The 24,463-nt window shown below is 36.7% G+C and overlaps 1 long non-coding RNA gene across 1 annotated transcript; it reads right to left on the reverse strand.

Annotated features, from left to right (window-relative positions):
- Positions 1-21,750: 21,750 nt before the first annotated feature.
- LOC145090234 (uncharacterized) lies at positions 21,751-23,373 on the reverse strand. Its single transcript, XR_013701451.1, has 3 exons — positions 22,943-23,373; positions 22,310-22,382; positions 21,751-22,220 (listed from the first exon to the last, which is right to left on the reverse strand). It is a non-coding gene; the product is annotated as an uncharacterized LOC145090234 (long non-coding RNA).
- Between the last annotated feature and the right edge of the window lie 1,090 nt (positions 23,374-24,463).

A 24,463-nucleotide genomic window follows, 5' to 3' on the forward strand; every position in this document is an offset into this window, starting at 1 on the left:
AGCTTGGTGTTCATCACATGCATCACGGTTTGAAGACCATGCATGGACATATGTTTGTCATAGTGATGTTTTTAAAAGAAATACTTGAAAGCATAAGGTGTTTGAACCTTCAAAACTTGTAAAAATCAGAACTTTAGTGTTTGACATAAGTTTTGGTCCTTGGATTTCACCATTAAACAACATGCATGTTGTTATTGGGTGAAACCCTACCACCATCATCATCAAACTCGATATTCGTGAACATGTTCATTAATGTTCGTAAAGAATGGTGTAGAAAGAAGAGAAATACAAGAAAAACCTTTTAAAAACAAGAAGAAAAGTAAGGAAAAGTGAAAGATTTTCGTGTCTACCTTGAAGATTAGTCTTGGAGGATGAAGATTTGAGTGTGGAGAGGTGTTCTTGGCTGATGATTTTCGTGAGTTAGAGAGAGAGAAAGAGAGTTTGAGTGTTAGAAGGGTGGAGTGTGAGAGAGAGTGAAGAGAGAAGTGGAAGAGTGGGGATTAGATCTTAATGATTGAAGTTTTGGGAAGAGGGAGAGCATGGGGAGAGGGTGGCCGGATTTTGTGTGGATTAAAGGCCCTCTCTCTCCTAAAATTCAAATTAAATAAATTCCCTCTTCATTTTTATAAAATCCAATAATTTTTATAAAAATTCTTCTTTATGTAATTCTTGATTTATTTAAAAATCTTTGTTTTTAACTAATAAACTATGCTTAATGTTTAATAAATCAAATTTTTATTTCATTGATAATAATCCATAATTTGATTAATAAAAATTTGATATTACGAAGTTTATAGCCAAATTTTATAAACTTTTTAAGCTTTAAGGTTTATAAATTTGGATTTTTGGCTCTTTAGGGTTTTTGGAACATTGTTTGATATTCACCATCATATTGAAATGTAATTAGAATATTTTAATTTATTTTTTGGGTTTTATACCCTTTTTCAATTGTAACAAAGTTTGAAGTTTCATTCTAATTATGGTATTGGCATTTCCTATTGTAGTTAAGCAACTTACTAGAATCGTAAGAGTCAAGTATATTAGTCCTAGATCTTAGTTGGATCCTAGTTTATACAAGATTTTTGACCTAATTTATACTACTAGGCCATGGCATGTTGTGCATGAATGGTTTTTATAAAGATGCATGAGTCTGAGAATGACCTGAATTAGAGAGTTGTAACAATCCTGGACCTGGTCCGACCACCAGGTTCCCAAAGACTTAATTGATATGGCTACCCAAGCCTAGGAAACCCTTTGCGTCAAGCTTTGAATAGTGAATAATACGGCTCCCCGCAGTTACAACATTCTCCCTTACTGACTAATAAGTACTACGACTCTTGTAATATTAAGGCATTCCCTCACTGGCTCGTGAAGGCTACCGCACCCCTCAATCTCACAATACTCTCTCGCTGTCTAGTGAAAGCTACGGCTCCCCACAAATCTACAATGCTCTCTCTCACTCGTTGGTTAGTGAAATCTACGATTCCTCAAAGTTCCGCAATACTCGTTCTCTGACCAGTGAAAACTACAGTACCCTGCAGTTTCATAACACTCTCTAGCTCGCCAGGGGCTCACCCTATGGTTCTTCCTGATAGTTCCAAGTGATTACTCCCACTCGGACCTACTCACTCTACTATCACCCCATATTCCCAACCTCAAGCTGCCACTACACTGAGTTCACTATCGAATACTCCACAGTCCAACAAAGATAGGTACACACACCCACCCAGATTAAGCACCACCTTTCTCAATGTAAATTCCCATAAACAAGGCACTTCCTTAGCACAGCTATACACTTGGACAATTCCCCCCCTTCTGGCGATAATTGACTGAAAGTCTCCCATCAGAAAAATATTCACTTGGTGCTCCGCTGGTCATCTCACAACTTAAGTCTCAAAATAATCCAAACTTTTGGGTATCATACACGGATACCTCGATACATCATCACAGAACCTCATGATGTATTGCCTAAACCACTGATCTCCCACTCACGACATCATACTTGGGTACCGCAACACATAGTCCAGAATCTCACAACGTCTTGTTTCCACCACTAATCTTCCTCTCTCACAACTCACAACTTCGAAATACTCCAACTATCAATTTGAAACACGAAGGAATCGTCAATGACTTAACACTCGTTGACGACAATCCAAAATCACATCCTCTTCTAATCAAAATCCATGCGAGAATACTCGAACAGACTCTGAAATTGGTTGCCAGAACAACGATTGCCCTTCTCGAAATGCAGATAAATATCCATGCCTCGAATTGGTACTTCGGAAATCAAATTCATACCTTAATGATGCATCTTCCTCGAACTCAAACAATTGCAATCCCGAAAAATCCCTGACCTTAATAGATTTCTCTGACCAACGACCACCTGTCGTGAATACACTCATCCTATCATGAACACATACTCATGCATCATCTTACTCTGTATCTGGCCTTGCCCATCACTACCCAAGTCTCGTATACTGTCACCGTGGGTCCTCATAACCAAACCTATAAGCCACAACTCGAATAAATCGTTGATCCACCTAACAGAATACTCAGTTCTCCCTTACTTGGGGTTCGGTCTATCACCAATTGGCACCAATAGTCCACTCCACATACCATTTCACTAGGTACATCACACTTGACTCAAGGAACGCACCACGTAACGCTCGATGATCTTCCCGATAGAGACCCAACAACTCCCAAATATCTCAAATCTCAGATGAAATCCTCAGAATTTCCCAATCGCCACTTCCTCTAGTCATCCAAATTCTCATGCCAACACTACCGACCCCCTCTGAAATAGTCGTGACCCCCATTTAGAAATAATAAGCTACCATGCACCTTATTTCTGATTTCCCATCCACCATTCCATAGTGTGGATCATCACAGAAGCATGAGACCTTACTCTCATAGTAAAGGTCCAAAGCAAACAACGAGAGCTGTCACCCTAATATACTTCCCACTGATGACTCTTTGATGATATAAGAAATACCTCGCAGCAGACATGTTGCCCAACTACTCTGGTGAAAAAGTCACAAGCATATACCACCCCACGGGGTTTTCCTCCAAAATCTGAAACCAGAAGCTTGTTATCTCTTTTGCTTCTCACAGGAATCGGGAAATAGCACTCCTCTTATCACAGAAGGTGACATCGCAACTATCATCCGATTGCTACACTCAGACTGTAATTCTTCGTAAAGCATCATCTCTACTCCTCTTTGAGTCTTGCGACTCCAACTGGCATCTCACCAGTAAAATCTCTCGGAAACTAACTTGATTTCCTTCTCAAGGTATGCTCTATTGAAACTCATTCGACATGGCCTTCTGGCCCCACACTCCATCATACCCGTTCTCAGTCTAAAAAATCACAACGGGACGACTGGTAAAATCAGAAGCACTATCCGCTACGGATCATGGTACTCGAACCATGTTATCTCTTCTCAATCTATTACGAATCATAGTACTCAAACAATGTGATTACCTCACAATCTGCTACGAATCATGGTACTCAAACCATGTGATCACCTCTCAATCTGCTATGAATCTTGGTACTCAAACCATATGATCACCTCTCAATATGCTACGAATCATGGTACTCAAACCATGTGATCACCTCTCAATCTGCCACAAATCTTGGTATTCAAACCATATGATCACCTCTCAATCTACTACTTATGACCTCTGGGACTCTCCCTGTTTCGAGTACGGGTCCTCTGCTTTCAGTAGTACGGGCCCATGATACCTGCCACATCTACTCATACTTTCCATACAGATTGCCCTAGATTTCATAAGTAGCTGCTCAACCTTCTCGATCACCAATCCAGATATATTTGGTCGCTTCCTAGCGAATACTATCCTTTATCAACGTACTCATCTTACTTAAGTCACTCCCTAGGCTCTCCCTGGGTTCTCACACTTCTCTACCATCAGTTGCTGAAGAACTCCTCATGATGTCAATCATCTACCTCCTGAATATCGGCATATTCACTTAGTAGCTGACTCCCATCATCAAAAGTTCCACAATGCACGATGCAAGTAGCATTCGGGCATCGAATAATCTCCACTAGTGCTTAAAGCCTCTCTATCATATAATTCCACTCGCTCTAGTCACAACTCAAAAGACATCGCCGACTTAGGAAATCCTACCTCTCGTGGTATCTCACTACTCTTCTTAGTAGGCTCTTTAAAAGCTCATCTAGGTATCTCTCCTAGATTGTCTCTTGACTCAGAACTCTCTCTCTAAGTGATTCCTGCTAGATACTCTTACTCAACACATACTTAAAGCCACATCAAAGACAGCAGCAACTCCTAGGCTAAGGCATCAAAAATTAGGAAACTCTAGTCCTAAGATATCAAAATACCAAGCCTACCCTCTAGCATGCATAATATCTAATAAATGTACCATAATTACCTCATAACACAAAACTATGGGTATTTTGGGAGATCACCGTTCGGGCTCTGGCTGATTGTACACACTGCTCCAACTCGTTTTCTCTTAAACTCTTTCTCATTTATAGAAAAATCATCTCTTTTGAAAAATTTTCTCAAATCCTCAGTTTGAGTCCAAAAACACCTGGAGGTGCATCTGAATCCCTCAAAGCAAGGCTCTGATACCAACTTGTAACATCATAAATTTTCAAACCAAAATATTCCTTTTACACACAATAAAACACATGTCATATTTTCTAAAAAATCACGAGTATCAATTTCTCAACACATTTTAAAAATTGTTTATCACAAATCTAGGATCCTCCAAAAACATATCTCCAACTCACATGTGTGTGTACAATCAAGTCGGCCATCCCGCAATCCTGAGAAGTATCTGAAACACATAACACATAATACGGTAAGCACAAAGCTTAGTGAGTTCTCCAAAATACCACACACAGCTCAATAGCCACTCGAGGCTATAACACTGTAAGACCCTCCGATCAATGTTTCTCAATGGGACCCTCCGGTCCCACAACTCTGATGGACCCTCCTGTCCTAACTCTGTAAGGCTCAACATAATGTACATTATAAATCACAAAGACATAATGCAAGATATCACAATACTCAATAAGCACATAAGACCTTTCGGTCACACAAAGGTTACCACTCTAGGTAAAGTATAGTGAGAAGACTCACCTTGTAAGCTAGCAAGTAACAATCTCGTACACGGATTCTCGAACTAACCTTCGCCTAACACATAGCATAATTATCTCTAATTAATACTCTACTCATACTCAAATACACCAAAGGTTGTTCTCTCTTTCTCTTTAACTCTTGGAATGGGTAAAAGACCATTTTACCCCTCCATGGTCTCCATTACTCATGTTGACCAAACCCTAAAGTCAACAGAAGTCAAACTTGAGTTAACAGTCCAAGTTTGACCTGACTCGCCGATTGCACTCATGTGACTCATCGAGTCCACTCGTGCCTCAGAAATCTCTTGAAGCTCCAGCTCGTCGAGTTAACCCCTATGTAACACCCTAATTCTGGTATAATATTTATATTCTATTTATTTTTATTTTTCTTCAAGTTTTAAGGGGGGACTCGACGAGTTAGTAGCTGGACTCGTCGAGTAGGGTCACGATTTCGAGCACGTTTAAGTTGGCGACTCGACGAGTCCATATTCCGGACTCGGTGAGTCCGCCAGTCTGGATGAAACCCTAATTTCAAGGTTTTGCACCCTATTTAAACAACTTTAGGGGCCTCAAGTCAGCCCCAATCACCCCTCAGAGCATCATTCTCGAAACCCTAGAGCCCTCTTTTCATTTTGTGTGATTTTGGTGTGTTATTTGAAGATTTTGAGAGATAAAGGAAGGTAGATCAAGAAGAGAAGAAGGAGATCCTAGATCCTTGAGGAATTTCAGAAGAAAGTAAGGTATATCTTGGCCATTTTCTGTTTCTATGCTTAAATCTCCTTTTTGAAGCCATTATATCCATTCTTGAACCATTTCTTAGCTTAATAGTAGCATAGAGGAATCATGGAGTTGATTAGCCTTCGGATCTAGCTAGATTTGAACTACAGAAGCTTAGATCTAGCACCTTTATGGATCCATTTTGCATGAAAGCTCTAGATCTACTATTATTGTGTGCTTTGAACCTTAAAACCTTCATTTGATGTTATTCACATGTAAAGTTGGAAAGTTTACGTGTAAATCAAGTCCCAGGAACCCAGATCTATTAATGGTATGGACTGGTTTCAAGCAGAATCGAGTATATACTGTTTACATGCATACGACTCGACGAGTCATTCTTTTGACTCGGCGAGTCGAGTCGTGAGTCCCCTGTGTTTTCTTTTTCGAGTTAGGCCGAGTGGAACCAGTGAGTGAGAGGTGGACTTGGTGAGCTAGAGGGTTAGACTCATTCATGGAAGAACTCAGTGAGTCAATGCCCTAACTCGGCGAGTCCAAGGCCATCTTCATACTTCAAGAACAGACTCGACGAGTTGTTCATACAACTCGTCGAGTCACAGCTAGAATGATCATCTGATGAAGGAGAACTCGACGAGTTGTTCATACAATTCGGCGAGTCGGATGCAGATTGTCGGAGTGTTAGCAGCAAAGAGGAACTCGCCGAGTTTGCGCCAAAACCCGACGAGTAGTAGCGAGTGGAATCAAGAAAGTAAGAGTAAGGACTCGACGAGTTGGCAGCCTAACTCGACGAGTCAGGTCAACTGAATGTTGACTTTGACAGTTAGGTTGACTTGGACCAGGGGTAGGAGAGTCCTTTTACCCTCAGTATTATTATTATCAGTATTTTATTGATGGTGCTCATGGATATTGTAGTCGGGGTGAAACCAGAGACGCAGCAGACAGGTTCCAGAGCAGTCCTTTCAGCAGCTAGGCTACGAGGTGAGTTTCCTTCTAGTAGGAACGGGTCTAAGGCCACAATGCCGGCCCGTTTAGTTAGTAGTAGTTTCCAGACTTCGGTCTGATGCAGTTGTTAGTGTGTTTGATGCCTTCATGGCTTAGACAGAATTTATGTGTTATGTGTTATGGGCTACGGCCTGACGTAGTATGCAGTATATGAGTTTATGATGATGTGTGTTATGCTAATTGATATGTGTTTATGCTATGCTATGATCAGTTAGTTCTGGACTTCGGTCTGATGCAGTCAGTTCCGGACTTCGGTCCGATGCAGCTAGTTCCGGAAATTGGTCCGATGCAGGGGACAAGGTCCCAATCAGTTCCGGACTACGGTCCGATGCAGTTTTTGGGCTTCGGTCTAATGCAGTGGGCAAGGCCCAGTACGTGTTTATATGTTATTGTATGGTATGTGGTAGTTTGGGGGAGCTCACGAAGCTTCGTGGTTACAGTTTCAGTTTTGGTTTCAGGTACTTCCGCAAGTAAGGGGAAGAGCTCGGGATGATGTCATCACACACACCATAGCTTCAGTCTTTATACTGGGAGTTTGTTTTGATTCATAGTTTAATTTGATACAGTTGTTTCACGACATTTTATTATGAGTTCAGATATTTGACATACGGTTTATATGATATGACGATCAGTATATGATTTTTATTACTATTTAAAATAAAAAAATTTGGGTCGTATTTTGGGATGTCACACCCTAACTCGCCGAGCTATCACATGGCACAACTCATCAGGATAAACCCTAACCGACTCGTCGAGTCAATTTATGGACTCGGCGAGTCCCTTCGATCTGATTTCTCTTTTAGACGTTTTTTGTTGGATTAGTGTCTAAGTCCATAACTATTTTGGTATGTACTTGACCCGCTGGTGCATGGTCCTTTTGGGTTGCGTTCACCAAAGCAACTTGATAGGATAAATTATGGAGAGAAAGGATTAAATATGACTTATTAATATATTATGAGAGTAATATATTAAAGGAGAAATCGTATTGTTTAATGAATATTAGTCAAGAATTAATAAGAATTAAGTTTGTGGCTAAAAGAGATTAATTAAACTTAAGGGACTGGAATTGTAATTATAAGATAATTATAATTGGGCTATGGATTACCTTATATTATAAGGTTGGACGAATTCTATGGGGAAACCCATTAGAAATCGTCCAAGGCTTGTTAAAGAAAGAGTTCATGGGTTGCTTAGGGCTTAAGCATCCAAATTAAGGTTTCCTAGTTGAAAACCCTAATAGCCTACCTGTATATATAGTACCCTTAAGCCTCGAAAACGTGGTAAACTAATGTGTTAGGGTTTCCACACGTTTTTGGCAGCCTCCTTCTCTTCTCCTCTTCATCCTCTTGCTCTTGGTGTTTGTGAACCATTAGAGGAGTGACATTTGTGACTCTAAGCTTTCTAAAGTCATTACAAGAAGGAATTGTGATTGTTATTGCTACATAACAATCAAGGTAATATCTTAAACCCATTCTTAAGTTAATATTGATTATCATATACTAGATCTAGGGTTTATAGTCTTGGATGAATTGCATGTACAATAGAGAAACCTAGATCCAAGCATTAGGGTTTGTATGAGCACATAGGATGTTCTTATGGCCAAAAACCCATCAGTGGTATCAGAGCCTTGATGATGCTATGTTGAATTATGTACTGAAAATCGAATTCTGGCCTTCTATTCGAACTGACTCGGCGAGTCACTACATGGACTCGGCGAGTGTGCCCTACTCGGCGAGTTCCAATGTGTGACTCGGCGAGTTCGAGCGTCAGAAAGAGGGGAGTTCGGGATTTCTTGCTGTTTTACTCATGGATAATTTCCTTATCTGTTCTAAGTCATTAAAATCCGATTTTATTCATATTTGTGAGTGTATCCTTGATTAAACAAAAGATAATTACCAATTGATTAGATAATAACTTCCTTATTTGATAAAGTTTGATTATTTGTATTAATTGGGTAACTTATTTTGCAAGAAATTGAAATCAACGTCAAATATAGATAACGATGAAATTAATTGTTTAATTTATATTATTTGTTATTTGATCCTTGTGTTATGAAAAGTTTCAATTTTTCCCCTTTAGGTTTTATAGTTTAAATTTGAACTCAAAAGTTTTGTTTTGAAATTTAAATAGTTGAAACCCTAATGTTTTGAAATGTTTCAAAAAAAAACTTGCCCTCAAGTTTTGGAATTTAAAAGTTGATTAAAAGTTTAATTTAGAAATGTTAAATTCTAAAACCCTAGTATTGTTTTGAAAAAAAAATTCAAATCACACCCTTATGGTTTTATTAATTAATTAAGATGTATAATTAGAGGAGATTTAACAAACCCATAAAGTTTTGGTGTACAATTTAATTAAATTAAAGGTATAATTATTAAATTAGAACACCTAGTATTTTAAAAGTGTAAAATACACTCTATACTATATATAACATTAAAAGTCTAACATTATATATATATATATATATATATATATATATATATATATATATGTATATATATATATATATGTATGTATGTATGTATGTATGTATGAGTAAAAGTCAGTCTTACCGTTAGTAGGCCTCATTCACGAAGATGGTCTATAAGGGGTGTTTAAAGAAATGGCCTATAAAATGGTGATTAAATCGGTATCCACTCTTACCCACCGCACTCTTAACTAGTGGAGGGTCGTTAGCCGAATGGGTAGGATAGGACAGAACCTTCTATTATAAGTATAATGAAGTACAAAAGTAACTAAATGTTTTACAAAATTCCCAATCTTAGTTACTTTAAGCAAAAGTGAATTGATGTAATTCCATGAAATTACACATTGTGCCCTTGCGAAGACGTTAGTGAAGCGTGTGTGGTTAACCGGCACACAAAATGGTTCTAAGCAAAGGTAGCAAAAGGTGACTCAATGTTTGTCATAGTTCGGTGGAGCGCGTGTGGTTTACCGGCACATCGAATAGGTGAATGTAACATGTGGGGGAGCCATGTAAGTTTGCATGGTTATTCACACCCGCTTTGTGATCCTCGGTATCCCAGTCAAAAACTAGAGGGGCATAACGAGATTTAAACATGCCATTGAAAAAGTTCAATGAATCTCAAAGGATCTAGGAGTTTTCATAGATTTAAAACTTAGATTTCTTTTTTGTTTTTTATAGTGGAAATTGGTAAATCGTCATTTACCTACCTTCAAATATTCTGCAACTAGATTACGGCATCCCTTTTCTAGGTTGTAGCGTATTGTGTCGGGTCCTAGCCTTAATATCTCATTTGGGTGATTTATTAAGGACCCATTCCATCAACTAACTTGAATTTATTTTTTTTCTCCCGTTTTGTAGATGTCAAAATACGACAACTATGGTCTTCCTAAATCCCGTGGAACAAGCATTCCACATGAAGATGATGTTCCACGATTCGATCGAGGAACAAGAGATCATGCTTCACTTCCTCCTCCTCCTCCCGTTGTTCTCCGTAACCCACAAGATCGAAGAATTGAAATGTTCAATGTCACTAAAGCCCTATTGGAAATTAAACATGAAGATGGTAAACCCGTGTGTGCCCACGTTCTAGGAATGAAATCACACATTGATAGGTTGAAAATGTTGGGTGTGTCATTCCCGGATAAGTTGGCTGTGAACTGGGTTCTGCAGTCACTTCCCGAATCATATAATGAGTTCAAAAGAAAGTATTATATGATGGATCATGACGAAAACCTCATGGACCTAACTTACATGCTCATTGCTGCTGAATCAGAAATGATTTGGCAAAGCAATGGAGCGTATTTGTTGGGAAAGTCAACCAACCATGCTTCCGAGGACGTTCTAGGAGAACCGACCTGCGTTTGCTGCCAAGAGAAAGGGCGTTGGATACAATTCTTCCCTAAGAGCCTGAAGAGTCCAGAAGATGGGAGAGTCAAAGAGTATGGCTATGCTTTAGGTAAAATCCACTATCTAACTCCATTAAGTTCCTATTCATTGATACACAATGTGATAAGATTGCATTTGAATGTTTTGCATGATCAGTGAAAGGAGAGGAAGCTTGATGGAAAAGCAAGATGAGTCTGATCACAAAGAAATGGATCTCGATCTCATGGACTTGAAGATTAGATTTTGAGCTTAGAAAGTTATGATAGAGTTGTTAGGAATATTTATTATATAGTTTTTTCAGTTGATTTTGCATTGTAAGGACAAATGTTTTCCGCTGCTTTTATGAATAAAATAAATTTTGATTCGACTCATTTATTTATTTATTTCCTTGCAATGAAATCGTTATGAAAAATTGGTGTTTGCATATTTCTACAACGAAAGGATGTGATTCTTAATTATGTCATTTATGAAATGGTCAAGAATTTACCAAATAGGGAAAGTTTCTCATCGCCCAAGTTTCAATTGGATATAGATTTGGAATCATACACCAAGTATTGCATGATGAATGAGAAGTTTCATATTTGGAAATTAGACTAATTCGTTGACAAAGTGTCAAGTGAAGTACTAGGAGATCGAGTACACAAGGTTATGTGTTGATCAAGTCCACCACAAGGGTAACAAAGATATTCGTCATGATTTACTAAGGTCAAGTAAATATGATTGCACTTATGAGATTAAGTGTAATTCTTAGTTGATTGTAAGAGTTTAAATCAATAGCAGAACGAATAAGAAGAATCAAGTAGGCAGAAAGATAAAAGTTTCTCTATTCTAAGAAGAAAGGAGAGTACTTTTTATTATGTTTTATGATAGGTCTTAATAATTAAGAACCATATCTCAATTGATCCTCTAAGTGAGTCTTTATGCAATTGTATGTCTAAGAAGAGGAATCGAGAATTGAACAAATGATTAAATCAAAAGGCCAATAATACTTCATTCCAAAGACAAGTCTTAGAGTTAAGATTGTGATATTTAGTGACAAGTCTTAAGAAGGTTTATAACATTCATCAAATGTAGAATTTGGAAAAAGGTTATCTTATTCTTGAACATTTGAAATTGGAAAGTTGTGATGTCTTGGACAAGACAAAGACCAACTAGGACCAATTTATGAAGTGTTTTGTCTTGATAAAAGCTACACTAACTCTTGAATATTTGTTTGTCAAGAAATGCTTATTGACAAGAGAATCTTATATGTCAAGGAGTCAGTGGGAGTCTTAATGGTCTTGAAAGGTTTCAAGAAAAAATCAAAATAAACCTTATCGAACATCACTAGCACACGACTTGAGGTTTACAACCTATCGTGTTGACATTGTCTGGTTTCTGTGTCGTTCCAATTGAGTTAATTATGCATGTGAGCCCTGCGAGTTCTCATTTGAATGCATAAAAGGCAAGGACCTTGATCAATGAAAAGTACATTGATAGGAAAGGGTGAGCTACTTAACTACTTGGAAGACATGGTGGGCACCATGTTACCATAAGGCAAGAAATCAAGATTGAGAAAGTTCGGTCCTTATGAGTTTGAGTTTGTCGTAAACCATGTTTCAACAAATTCACATGGATAGGAACACATACACCATTAAAATCTAAGTGTCATAAGATTCCCTCCTTCATGAAAATGACTGTGAGAAAATGCTTTCACTGAAAAAAGATTATGAGAAGAGTGATTGTGAAAATTGGATTCTCGAATTCGATTATGGTTACGGTATCCCTTTCCATGATTCAAATTGTGAGATTTGACAATTAGTCTAAATTGTTTAAGACACACATATAAACTATCTAAAGGAAAGTTGTATAACCTTGATAAAAGATTATCAAAGCTTAAGTATTAGAAATATGAACTTAAGAAATTCAATAGGTATTGTTTTTCTGAAAGTTAAGCTGTTTCTGAATACATGTCAAAGCTAGTGGGAGCATAAGTGTTATGTTATAATAATCATCATGATAGTGGGAGCATAATTGTTATGATTGTATGATTATTATCGCAAGTGTTCCAAGTTAGCAATATTAATTATAGAAAACAAGAGTCATACTTTGCAAAGTTGTAAGGGTTGAATAGTTGTTTTGCTATAATTAAGGGAGAGAATATTACGCTTCGTTCCAAATCTAAAGGTTTAGGTTGTGGAATGTTAATAATTTTAGTCAAGGATACATGGTGTGTTCTTAAATTTCAATTATGATTACGGTATTCCTCTTCATAATCCGAATTGTGAGAACATAGTACATAAAATATTATGGCAGAAGATTGATAAAGTATCGAATCTTTATGTAAGACATTATGCATCGTGTCCCATACGCTTTGGGTATAGGATCGATTGCAAATACTATAATATTTGACCATTATAAAATTTTCCAAATGTCTAGCGCATTTAGAGGGAAAAAGGAATAGAATCGGTTTTGACTGAGATAATTAAACAACTATCAAAGGACTATCTAAAGTTCACTGAGGATTGGTTGCTTGGGAGTAGTTGGAAGTATAATACTGGATGGAGCATATCGACATTATTAAGAATGAATTGTCATATGGAAAATATGGAAATGTTTCCATATTGGAAGTTAGATATTGAGAATCTATATCTAGATTAGAAACTTTATGCAAAAGGATGTTCAAAGGAATGTACTTTGAGTGAGAGACATCACATCTATGGAATTGTATTGTAACAATCTCCGATAAAGGACTATGTAAATTCGTTGGCAATAGTCATTGTGATTTTAGTGCAGTAATATTACGAAAGGATCGTTGCATAAAATATTAGAATCTAGCATATTCTATAGGTGGCAAGAATTTGATATTCTTTCACTTATAGTAAGGATTGGGAGCTGTGAAATGAGTATGATTGGTAATGTGTTCATTTGATCTATTTCACAAAGTAAGAACCATAGGTAAACATTGTGTGCATGCTAAGAGCATGGGACAAGTGTGGTAATAATTCAAGTAAGAAGTTGATTACCCGAAACGACAAATAATGAGTAATCGATATGGTGATAAATAAAAGGTGTTTTATTTATACTCAAAGGTTGAGGCCATATGGGATTAGTATTATTCTTGTGTTTCACTTTGCATGTTTTGACTTCCTGAATAATTTTATTGGTTAAGAACAATTAAATTATTCGAATGGGCCACAGTCGTTCATATGTTGGAAGTAGGTATGAATTAAGACTATCGTGAATTGGTGTGTGGATTGTCTAAAGAGCATTAGACATAAGCAAATGTTTGCTGCAACGTTCATGAGTGCTTATGAATATGATTTGAGCATTGGATTAAACCCACGCTCACTTGGATCACTTCATGGATTTTATCACGAGTGATTGGTGAGACGATAACATCTTATATTCTTGAAACCGAGATGTGTGAGTTGTATGTTGCAAGTCGGTTGGACATTGATAATATGTAAACACACCAGTAACTTGGTGTTAAAAAACATATTGTTGTGTGTGATTTGGTGAGTGAGTGCAAGCAAGCATTGAGTCAAAGTTTATCCGTTCCTTTTATCCAAAGTAGGATAAAAGCGATATCTGTGGGCCCTCGATGATTTAGTGATGGCACCCAAGCGCTTGTCCAAGCCGGGACTAAATTGATGTGTTCAATTGTAGCTTTTTTTCAGTCGTCATAAATCTGAATTCGGGAAACAGCACATAGACAAAGAGAATGATTTAGATCCATGTCCCAGTATAGACGATAATATCTAGAATGGAGGAATATTTGATCCCTTATCTAAAGGACACGCGTATCTGATAAGATCAGAGTTGACAGCGGCTTTAGAAGCTACGATTGCAGATCAGGATCTGAAGTCATACGCATAATAGTTATTAGACTTATCCAAGTGGGAGACTGTTGGATTAATGTCTAAATCCATAACTATTTTGGTATGTACTTGACCAGATGGTGCATGGTCCTTTTGGGTTGCCTTCACCAAAGCAACTTGATAGGATGAATTATGGAGAGAAAGGATTAAATATGATCTATTAATATATTATGAGAGTAATATATTAAAGGAGAAATCATATTGTTTAATTAATATTAGTCAAGAATTAATAAGAATTAAGTTTGTGGCTAAAAAAGATTAATTAAACTTAAGGGACTGGAATTGTAATTATAAGATAATTACAATTGGGCTATGGATTACCTTATATTATAAGGTTGGACGAATTCTATGGGGAAACCCATTAGAAATCGTCCAAGGCTTGTTAAAGAAAGAGTCCATGGGTTGCTTGGGGCTTAAGCATCCAAATTAAGGTTTCCTAGTGAAAAATCTAATAGGCTACATGTATATATAGTACCCTAAAGCCTCAAAAACGTGGTGAACTAATTGGTTAGGGTTTCCACACGTTTTGGGCAGCCTCCTTCTCTTCTCCTCTTCATCCTCTTGCTCTTGGTGTTTGTGAACCATTAGAGGAGTGACATTTGTGACTCTAAGCTTTCTAAAGTCATTACAAGATGGAATTGTGATTGTTATTGCTACGTAACAATCAAGGTAATATCTTAAACCCATTCTTAAGTTAATATTGATTATCATATACTAGATCTAGGGTTTATAGTCTTGGATGAATTGCATGTACAATAGAGAAACCTAGATCCAAACATTACGGTTTGTAGAGCACATAGGATGTTCTTATGGCCAAAAGCCCATCAGTTTTAAGGCAGGTCTATCACTCTAAACACTAGATCTACCATCCCAGGGCTCGATCGTCACATAAAGCTTCGATCTTTACGCTCATGCATGGTGGTTTTGCTCCAATCAACCAATACATGCCTTTACAAGGTGTTAAACACCAAAATCCTCACATGGATGAATAAAGTTGGGACCTTTGGACTTTAGGTACCTCACAAGGTCCAGATCTAAGGTCTAAACCTCATAACAACACTGTATACTCGAAGTCCCAATAAAAGGTGGTATAAACCCTAATCTTCCAGAATCATGAGATCTAACCGTAAGAATGATAAAGGTGCAAGCTTTTTACCTTCCCCTTGAAGCATTGGACGAGTTGACCCTTGATCCAACAGCTCCTCCTAGTTCCTTGCTGAACAACTTATTTTCTCTTCAAAAGATGCACTAAAAATTTACCAAAATTAGCTTGGAGACTCTCTTAGCTCGCTACACTCTTTTAGGGTTTCACACAAGAAGTTTGGGCAGCTAATGAGTCGTAAATGAGGCTATAAGTTTCCTTATATAGGCCCCAACCCGGGGATTTAGGGTTTCACTATACAGCACCAACTCGGCGAGTCGGCTCTCTGACTTGTCGAGTCCGCTCATTAATCCCAAACAACCAACTCGACCCTACTCGATGAGTTCGACTCACAACTCGTCGAGTCACCCAATAAATCTAAAAATTAAACACATAAATAGTATACCTGGGAGTCTGGATGTTACAGTACTCAAACCATGTTATCACCTCTCACTCTGCTACGAATCATGGTACTCGATCCATGTTATCTCCTATTGATCTGCTACTTCAAACCTCTGGAATTGTCCTTGTTTCGAGTATGGGTGCCCTGCTTTCAGTAGCACGGGCCCATACTACCTGCCACATCTACCCATACTTTCCATACAGATCATCCCAGATTCCTAAGTAGTTGCTCAACCTTCTTGATCACCCATCACGATATACTTCGTCGCTCTCCAGCGATAACTCTCCACTATCAGCATACTCATCTGACTAGAGTCACTCCCTAGGCTCTTCCTAGGTTCTCACACTTCTCTGCTATTACCTGTTGAAGATGTCCACATGATTCCAACCACCTACCTCCTGAATATTGTCATTATCACTTAGTAGTTAACTTCCATCATCAAGAGTTCCACAATCACAAAGCAAGCACCATTCGAGCATCGAATAACCTCTACTATCATGTAAAGCCCCCTGGCATATACTTTCTCTCGCTCTTTTCTCAACTCAAGAGACATCGCCAACTCAGGCAATCCTACCTCTCGTGGGTATCTCACTACTCTCTCAGTAAATTCCTCAAATGCACATCTAGGTATCTCTCCTAGATTATCTCTCAACTCAGAACTATCTCTAAGTAATTCCTCCTACATATTCTTACTCATCGCATACTTAAAGCACATACAGATAACAACACTCCTAGGCTAAGGCATCACAATCAGGCAACTCTAGCCCTAGAATATGGAATAATTAGCCTATTATCTAGCATGCAATTCTAATATCTCTTAAAGATCTGAAGAATATCGCAAAAATATCTCATAAAGTAACAACTGAGGTATTTTCGGAAATCACCGTTCGAGCCCTGACTGATTGTACACACTGCTCCAACTCGTTTTCTCTTAAACACTTTCTCATTTTTAGAAAAGTTTATCTCTTTTGAAATTTTTTCCTCAAATCCTCAGTTTGAGTCCAAACACACCCGGAGGTGCATCCGAATCCCTCAAACCAAGGATCTGATACCAACTTGTAACAACGTAAAATTTCAAACCAAAATTTTCATTTTAAAACTCACATAATTCTAATGACACATTTCACAAAAGCCCATTTAGTTAATTTACAAATCACAACTCATAATTATTTGATTAATAAATCTAGGATCCTCAAAAACGTAACTCTTTCTCTGGTGTGTACTATCAAGTTGGTGCCTTCCCGTGATCCTGATAAGAACCTGAAACACATAACACGTAATACAGTAATCACGAAGCTTAGTGAGTTCCCCAAAATACCACACACAGCTCATTAGCCACCCGAAGCTATAACTCTGTAAGGCCCTCCGGTCAATATGTCTCAGTGGGAGCCTCCAATCCCACCACACCGATGGACCCTTCGATCCTAACTCTGTAAGGCTTAGCATAATATACAACTTAAATCACAGAGACATCATGCAGGATATCACAATACTCAATATAAGCAAATAAGACCCTTCGGTCACACACAAGTTACCACCCTAGATAGAGTATAGTGAGAAAACTCACCTCATAAACAAGCAAGCAAATAACCTCATGCATGAATCCCGAACTAGCCTCCGCCTAACACATAGGATAATTATCTCTAATTATTACTCTATTCAGCATTCTAAATAACCCAAAGGTTATTCAATCTCTTTCTAACTCTTGAAGTGAGTAAAAGACCATTTTACTCCTTCATGGTCTCCATTTCTCATATTTGTCCAAACCCTAAAGTCAACAAAAGTCAAACTTGAGTCAACAGCCAAAGTTGACCCAACTCGTTGAGTGCACTTACGCAACTCATCAAGTCCCCTTGTTGTCCTCAGAAGTCTTATAAAGTCCAGCTCAGCTCGTCGAGTTTACCCCCAACTTGCCGAGTTATCACGTGATCCAGCTCAACGGGACAAACCCTAACTAACTCGCCGAGTCAGCTCATCGACTCGGCGAGTCCCTTCAAACTTATTTCTTATCCAGATGATTTCAAGGCAAAAAAACCTTCCCAGAATCTAGATCTAAACTCTCAAGGCCCGTTTATCACGTAAAGCCACGAGCTTTACGTCCATGCATGGCACTTAGGGCTTGAAATGCCAATAACATGCTCTATTAAGGGTTTTTCACTTAAGAGCTCAATTATGGCTAAATAAAGCACGGACTTTTGGGCTCTAGGGCCTCACAAGGTCCAGATCTAATGTCCAAATCTCTATATGAACTTAATACACTCAAAGTCCCAATATTAGATGGAAAAAGCCCTAAACTCCAAAACCATGAGATCTACCCAATAAAATGAGAAAGGTGTGCACTTATACCTTCCACAGAAGCTCTTAGATGAAATAGCCACAGATCTAACAACCCCTTCTCATCCCTTGGCCTGTAATCATTCATTCTCTTCAAAAGATGCACCACACACTCAAAGTTAGCTCCAAAACTCTCTCTTAGCTCAATGGCCGATTACGGTTTTCTCTCAGTGAAGTTGGGCAGCTCATGAGCCGCAAATGAGGCTATAAGTGTCCGTAAATAGGTCCCCAACCCGGAGATTTAGGGTTGCATCACTCAAAGTCTACTCGGCGAGTCGACTCACGGACTCGTCGATTCTATTCATTAATCCCACGCGACCATCTCGACTCCACTCGACGAGTTAAGGCACCAACTCGTCGAGTCACCCAGTCATCTCATAATTAAACATATATCAATTTTTTACCTCGGAGTCAGGATGTTACACTTCCTTATAAATTTCGATTTTCTAGAATTTTTTTTAGTCTTTAATTAAAATTTGAATATTTTAATTAACTTTAATATTTTGTAATAATGTGTTTACTTTTCAGCAATGCACTTCATTTTTTACCTGTAAGGCTACAACAATTTGAGATAATAATAATGAACTTTCATTTCCTATTGGTATTTTAGATCCAGTCATGTAGTTCATGCCACGTTTGGTTCGTTTCAAGTGTAGATATAAAGTCATGTGCTGGTCCTGATAGGTCCAAAATATCAATGTACTTTTACTTCAAATTATACAACGATATCGGAAGGTACATTATGTTTCCAAAATTGCTGCTATATTTCTATTTGAGTTGCCCATAGACTCTTGTGAAAATGATATGCTTAAACACCAAAGTACAATGCTAACTATTTAAAGGATAGATTACTAACATGAATCTATTCATCATTTCAAGTAATTTTCTTTATTTTATATCATAATGCCTAAACATGAATTAAATATTTGACATGCATAGCAATAAGGCGGCCCATGTGAATCGAATTTGTCAAAGTATAATCACGTAAACAAACATGGAGTTGGTCAAAGGCATTACTCCAACAAGTAAACTCAGGAATCTCTGTGTTCGTACTCAGAAGCTTTGGCATCTATGTTTGTCAATTGCTTTGTGTCCCTTTAAGTTATTCATAATTTGTACATGTATTGCAAATAAACTGATATATTTTTGCTTTGGCATCTATTTTGTCACTTACTTTGTCACTTTAAGTTATTCATAATATGCTCATTTTGAAACATTTTTTTCCAGATGTCAAACTACTCCCATAAATGGAAATATATTGCTATATGTATTTTTTTAATATGTTCGCCCTCGTTTAACGCGGATCATAATCAAGTTTAAGTCTATATAACATCAATCTTTATAGGAAGCTAACAATTGCGTTTTCAAAAGAAAGACTGTCGTTGGTAAAATTATATATTTAATCACTATACTCTAAAGTTTATTTATCAAGATATGATAAAGGTAACGTGAATGTGTACTTTTACAAAAACAAAAGGAGAATAGTTGGGGCCCATTATTCTCTTTTCCTTTGTTGTCTCTTCTTCGTCACCTGAGCTTTTTATCAAAAAAATCCTATTGATAAGCGTGAGCTTTGAAAAAACGATATCCCAAACCCAGATCATAAATTTTCTCAAAACCTATTCTTTTATAAATCAAAATGTTGATAACAAACACTGTATTTCAAAATCAAAATCAATATATATCAAACTGTAGAAAAAGAATTATAAACAATAGCCATTGGTGTTTCAAAAGTTTTACCCAAATCTTGCAAAACTTGCCTCAACTTACGTGAGTCTTATAGCTTGAGTCTCTTTTTGTCCTCTTTCATCTTTAGTTATTAATATTCTTTGTCTCCAAAAAGTGTGAGAATATATGCATTGAAGTGTTAAAGTATTCCATTCCACGTATTTCATTAGAATTAACTTTTAATCATTTTATTTGAATGATTCTTAAATTCATTAGCTTTAAGCAAGCAAAATGTAATATTTGTAAGCCTCATTTTTGAACACAACATATTGCTAACCTGACAAGTTTGAAAAAAGTGTTCAAATGATATTGAGAGTTTTTAAAATACATATTTCATGTGATATACCATTTACTGAGTAGATATCTCTTAGCTACCTAAGATTATGAGGGTCTGAATGGAGTAAAAAAAAAAAAGTCCGGGTTCTCGATGAAATAACATTTCAATGTAGGAGTCTCATGGTGATTTTCCCTACTGTATCCCCAAGTTGTAAAACTTGTGTCACCCACTAATGGAGCCAAAACAATCAATGAAGGAGAATAAGAACTTACCTTCATCTGCATCTGACTGCATTGCTTTAGTATTATTGGTGGGAGAAATGAAGTTAGAGAGGGGACACCACCTTATCATATATGCTGACATTCCTTTTTGTTCTATCCTTTAATAGTAGTGGTATTAATAGTCTTTTGTGGTTCCTGAGTATAGCAGCTACGAATTGTGTATTCACAAAGAACCTTGAAGAGACTATTCCTCTCGAATGAATGGGAAAAACCCTAGCAATTTGTTATCAGTAAACTTGTTCTAATGCTTTGGTGTTCTTAGTATCCTTGTTTAAGCAAAGCCTACCTTTTCCTTTCAGATGGTTTGCAACTTAAGGGTGAACAGAGTAGCCCTAGATTGTCGATCACATAGAGTTTATGTAGAATACAAGCTTTTAGTTTTGTGAGGAGAGTTGTAATTTAAGGCTCCCAAGTAAAGATTTTGACAAAAGTACATGATGTTTTAATTTTTATTTTATTTTTTTTTGTTTCTTAAGTATTTGATTGTTAGTTAAAAATATTTTTTAAACTTGGTTATTGTTCAAACATTCTATTTGTTTTAATGGCAGGAATACAAAAAACAAAAAATAAAAATAAAAAAACAAAAAACAAAAAAAAATTGTTAGATGATTAGTAACTTCCCTTTGCCTCGTTTGTCATGCAGAAAAAAAAATTATGATCCACCTAAAAGATATCTTCATATGTGCAAAGAACATGAATGTGTCCATCTTCAAAGGGGTCAACAGTATCGGTACTAACAAAAGTAAAATTACAGAGACATCATGGTCCATGTTCAAGGGGTCAAGTTAAGTTCGGAATTTTAATAATAGAGCTAAGTGCAAGTAAAAATAACATACTTTCATTTATTTGTCAATCCTACTTTCATTTCAGTATATTGCAGCCACGTAAGTAGTTTGAAGATTCTACCTGATCATAGCAGTGAAAATTATATTGTTGTGTATTTGGATGTGACTGTTATAATTGGGTAGATTTTTCAAAGTAGAATGTCGTAATAAGAAGAAATAAAAGCAGGATGTTGTAATAAACAAATGCATGAGAGTACTTATTGTTTCTCACATTTAACGACCCTTGATGAGACAATACATGCAGAAAGGCATGAACATCACATGTTATAAGGGCGATGACATTTTATTCTTCAACAATATCATGCGGTTCATTAGATAGGAATAGGATGGGTAAGGTCAAAGTCAAACAAATTCTAGCAAACATTTGAATCCATCTTCCTTTATTAATAGCTATTTCGATAGCACGATTCTCATGGGGTTTGATCAGATCACCTTTAATAGGTTCATGGCTCTGTCCTACTTCATACCTACAAATTAAGTAGCGGTATAATTTGGCTTATCAGGTCAAAAGGACCACTTTCCAACTACTCTCTTGTTCCAATTAAAACTTCAACAATTTCCTTTACAAATCATTCGAGAGGAATGCAATGCTTAGTGGAGCTTGAACGCACGGCAACAACAAGTGCTGATTTTTTACCCTTGAAGCACGAAAAGTTGCAAAATTTAGAAACAAAGCAAACTTTACTGCCTAGATTAAAGTACACATGCTCAAATTCTGAGATCTTACCATCCTGTTGATAACTAACAGACCAACATCATCATGGTTTCAACTTCTGTTATACCTTCAGACACTTACTGATCTAGGACACAATGATTAGGGAAGGAACATTAGGATTTCATATGGTAAGATCTCTATTGTTTCACCCAAGATAACAGGCTTTTTACACCCAACAAAGGTAAATATTAATATCTTTAGTAAATTCTGATTAAACCATTAAACTTCTCCTATATGATGAGTATCCTTTCCTATGAACAACTTTTATTGTTACTACCTCTGTTCTTTCTACTTATTTCTTAATGATATAAGGGTTACATTACTAACACCTGCAGGTATAGTATATTCATCAATTAATTAATGATAGTGCTCTGCATCTTGAAATTATTATATACTGAACTTGTTAAATCCCAAAGTATAAAATTATTGTTTTAAAAAATTAAACACTAATTTACTCACACTAATCAAGCTAGGCAGGGGCACCAATATTTATGTAACCCCAAAAATCATCGACATTTGTAATCAGTAGCTATAATTACGTGATACAAGTTACCTTATACTGATTTTTGAGCATGTTTTTTTTCATTAAACAAAACTCCAAATTTGATATATTGGCATACCAATATTTAGGGCTAGGGATTTTACCTCACGTCTCGCACCCTTGATTCCTCTTCTTTTAGCTGATTTCTTAACCAGTTCAGCCTCTAAGTTGATAGTCGATCTTAATTTTTGCTAAAAATTGGAAGTTACATTCGATTTTCTTGCCGTATTTTAAACTTAATTCGCACACACAAACACACTTTCCCCGCTACTGAATTTGGGAAATGAGGTAAAATTAGAAAGTTTTTATTCTCTTAGTCCTCATCATTGCCCATTTTGCATAAAGCTCCCCCAAATTCCTCACTAAAATAAAAATAAAGCCTTCACTAAAATATAAAACTGAAACCATCTCATTCAAACAGGTGGGTGAGTTTAGGGGTAAGCATCCGAAGACGGTATCCGCCGGTTCCGGGACCAAATAAAAACTTTAAAAATGATCTTGTTAAACTCGATGCATATCTGATATCTCCTCGCCTCCTCTTTATCGAAATGGTCTGAGTATGAAATCTTTAAAAAAAAGTAACAATGAAAATGAAAACCAAATAAAATAAAGCATTCCGTTTATGGTTGATTAAATGCTTGGTGGGGTTTTTATAAGTCCATAGATTTTTCAGGCTATAATACTTTCAAAAAATAAATTAGTCATTGATCTAGAAGGATAAAGACTCCCACTACTAGAAAAATGGATAGTTAGCTACAAGGAATATTGTTGGTATTTTGTAGGAAATAAGATTTAGTTATAAATTTCCAACGAAAAGTGGTTGGTGGAAAAAGGGCCGTGGGAAACAAGGTTCCTACAAGCTTCCAACAAAAAGTCTGATATATTTCCTGCAAAATATTTCGTAGGAAATTTCAACCAATTTCCATCAAAATTCCAACAAGTTTTCCCTAGACTCCCTGCCACTTTTTTTCCAACGGAATTTCTACAAATCATGTTTCCAACGAAATTGCTACAAACTTTTCCAACAAATTTCCAACAGACTCCCTTTTTATTTTTTTCATACGGAATTCCTACAAATCCTGTTTTCAACGAAATTGCTACAAACTTTTCCAACAAATTTCCAACAGCCTCCTTTTTTATAAAAGTTTGATTCGATGCTTTTTTTCTGTTGGTATTATGTTACATTTTTTTTTAAATATATTAATGAAATTATAAATAATGCAGTTTCTACATAAATTATATAATAAACTATAAATCAAATACAAATTCTTCAAATATGCACTTTTAACCACAATAACAACAAACACAAATAATTCAATACAAATCCAAAATGATAACTACTATTCATTAGTTAAACAACATGATAGTAATTACTAAATATCCACAAAACCATATGTATTATGTAAATATCCAATACTTCATCCAAATGATAGTTACCATCTACTACTTCACCAAAACAAATACAGTTGTGTACTTCACTAACATGCTTAATAAAAAGTTCCAACAACAAAACTAACATCGGTCTTCGGGAGGGTTACCAAATCGTCTCATTAGTTGAGCCAATTGTTGTTCCATAATTTCTTGTTTTTATTGCATCAAAACTCTTTCCCTCTCCACGTTTTCAA

The sequence above is a fragment of the Lactuca serriola genome, chromosome 2, assembly GCF_051521515.1.
Source record: "Lactuca serriola cultivar US96UC23 chromosome 2, Lser_US96UC23_V15, whole genome shotgun sequence".
NCBI lineage: Eukaryota > Viridiplantae > Streptophyta > Magnoliopsida > Asterales > Asteraceae > Lactuca > Lactuca serriola.